The sequence below is a fragment of the Camelus bactrianus genome, chromosome 11 (genome assembly GCF_048773025.1).
Source record: "Camelus bactrianus isolate YW-2024 breed Bactrian camel chromosome 11, ASM4877302v1, whole genome shotgun sequence".
In the NCBI taxonomy this organism is placed as follows: domain Eukaryota; kingdom Metazoa; phylum Chordata; class Mammalia; order Artiodactyla; family Camelidae; genus Camelus; species Camelus bactrianus.
The window spans coordinates 83,339,711-83,342,301 of NC_133549.1; the positions used below are offsets into that span (position 1 = coordinate 83,339,711).

The 2,591-nt window shown below is 52.5% G+C and overlaps 1 non-coding gene across 1 annotated transcript; it reads right to left on the minus strand.

Moving 5' to 3' along the window:
- Nucleotides 1-1,651: 1,651 nt before the first annotated feature.
- Nucleotides 1,652-1,724, minus strand: TRNAD-AUC (transfer RNA aspartic acid (anticodon AUC)). The gene has a single exon. It is a non-coding gene; the product is annotated as a tRNA-Asp (tRNA).
- Nucleotides 1,725-2,591: the final 867 nt, after the last annotated feature.

Here is a 2,591-nt window from a genome sequence, read left to right on the forward strand (position 1 = left end):
CAGTGCACATAGCTGGCGATGGCAGTGGCGGCAGTCACTCTGGCTGTCCTGTGCGTTGTTATTTTCAAAGACTGAGTCTTTGGAGCAAAGAAATTTTCATTCCTTTTTCATTAATGAAAAACCTTGCAACCAAAGGAAGCACCCCACTAAATGACTGATACCCAACGCGATATGCACTGCTCAGAAATGTCTCCTAGTCAATGAAGAAGAGATAACAGTCAGTGGAATAAAAATTAATCTGGCCACTATAGGAATTAATATAAAAACATCAGATGCAGGACTTATAAGGGATGCCACCTTCAACTAACCCTCCCTGGGTTAAATACCCCTGGGACGATGATTTACATTCTGTGCTGCAGGCTGCTGCAGGCATAATCGATAAGGATGAGAAATGGGGCCACTGGCTGTGTCTGCCCATGAGGCTGGGGAGGGGAGCTGAGGGGGGCACACAGGCTGCCCTGGAAGCTGCTTGGAGCAGGGAGCCCATCTGAGCCACTTACTCTCCTTTCTTCCCCTTCCTATACTCCCTGGTGAGCTCCAGGCATGTGGCTGATGGGTTTCTGGAGGCTTGGGCCAGAAGGCCATCTCACCCCTGTGCCCTACCCCTCCGGGGTACAGGAGGCGGCCAGGGGAGAAGAGGGTGGGGCAGGCTGGGCCAGGTGCTGCTGGAGACCAGAGCAGTGGGCCCCACGACTCCTGTGCTGGGAGCTGGGCTTGGGAGAACCTCCTGACCATAATCAATCGCACATCTATCTTGGTGAACAATTACTGCTCCAGACTCTTGGTTTAGGGTGAAACGTGGCTATACAGCTATTTATTCCCACCATCTCAAACTTACGATCCGCTGTTTCAGTCAAAGAGATGCTAAGTTCAAGCCTTTGCTGGCCAGCCCCAAGGGTGTTTCTCTGCAGGGAGCTTCAAGTCTGGGCTCGTGCATGGAAGCAAATGGGCCTCATCACAGCTGCACGTCTGGCCTTCCTGCTGTGCCAGGTGAGTGGTGAGTTATCCTCATGCCTCCGTGGTGAGGGCCGTGCTTGCTCAGTTCTGCCCTGCTGCGCACAAGCCACACATGGGCGGGGGTGGACAGTGGGGTGGGCAGGCCAGTGTCAGGGCCAGCCAGGCTCCGGCCTCCTGTGGAGGCATCTGCCCCTGGCTGGCTCCCTGCTCTCCACCCTTCTTGGATCTGCTCCTGGGGGACAGAGGACTACCTTGTTATCTGCCTCTTGATATGGAGGCCCTGGAGGAGACCAACGTGAGGAAGACAAGGTGTTTATCCCCCCGTCCCTCCCTGCGAAGCCCCCACTGTCCCTCTCCCAAGCTCTCTACCAGGCCTGGAGTTCCGGCTGCTGCCAGGGGGAGGGGGTACCAGTTCTCCACTGTACCAGCCTCTTACCATGTCCTGCCCAGCCCTCTGCTCTTAGGTTAAACTCTAGTCATTGCCCTTCTGGTGTGCCCTCTGCTTCTACTGGGCTCTGACCATACAGCCCCCAAGGAAAATTCCTGCAGGGCTGGCAGTGATGAAACTTTTGGGGAAGGGTTGGCTCCCTGTTCTCTTTTTTTTTTTTAAAATAACTTCACATTTTAAATTTTAATTTATTATTTTGTTTTGGGGAGGAGGTAATTGGGTTTTTATTTATTTACTTATTTTTAGTGGAGGCACTGGGGATTGAACCCAGGACCTCGTGCTTGATAGGCACCTGCTGTACCACTGAGCTATACCATCCCCCCAGCCCCGATTCCCTGTTTTTGGACACAAGAACCTGGCCCTTCCCAGGGAGGCCTATTGATGTCTACTTTCTGGGCCCCACTCACCCTGAGCAGCCTGGCAAAGTGTCCATGTGACCACCACACTGCTGCTCACACCCACACGGGGCAGACCCAGGGCGGACCTCTATGTCTGATGTGACCTAAAGCCAGGGACAAGTGACCTTGAGCAATCTCAGGGATAGAAAGGCCCAAAGGGACCACTCAATCTAAGCCTCATGATACAAATGGAGAAACTGAGGCCTCAGAGAGACTGGCCAAGGCCACAGAGCAAAGCAGGCCTCCTGGCCCCAGGGCATTGCCCTGTGCCTGCTCCAGAGTCTCCCATGATGCTGGTCTGGGCTACCATAGAGTCATCCTGAATCTTACTAAGGAGGTAAACATAAACCCAAATAGTATCCTTTTCATTGTATTATGTGTTGAATTATGTTCCCCCAAACCCATTTGTTGGCATCTGAACCCCTAGTGCCCCAGAATGTGAGTTTATTTGGAGATGGGGTCTTTACAGATGTAATCAAGTTAAAATGAGGTCTTTGGGGTGGGCCCTAATCACATAGGCCTGGTGTCCTTATAAAAAGGGGAAATTTGGACAGAGACATGCACAGAGGGAAGATGACATGAAGTGACAGGAGCTGAGGAGAGAGGCCTCGAACAGAACCTTCCGTCACGGCCCTCGGAGGAGCTGACCTTGATTTTGGACTTCCAGCCTCCAGGACTGTGAGATGATAAATGTCTGTTGTGTAAGCCTCCCAGTCTGTGGAACTTTGCTGTGGGAGCCATGGGAAACTGATTCCGACTGTAAAGAAGGTCGTGGTCATGAACTTAGA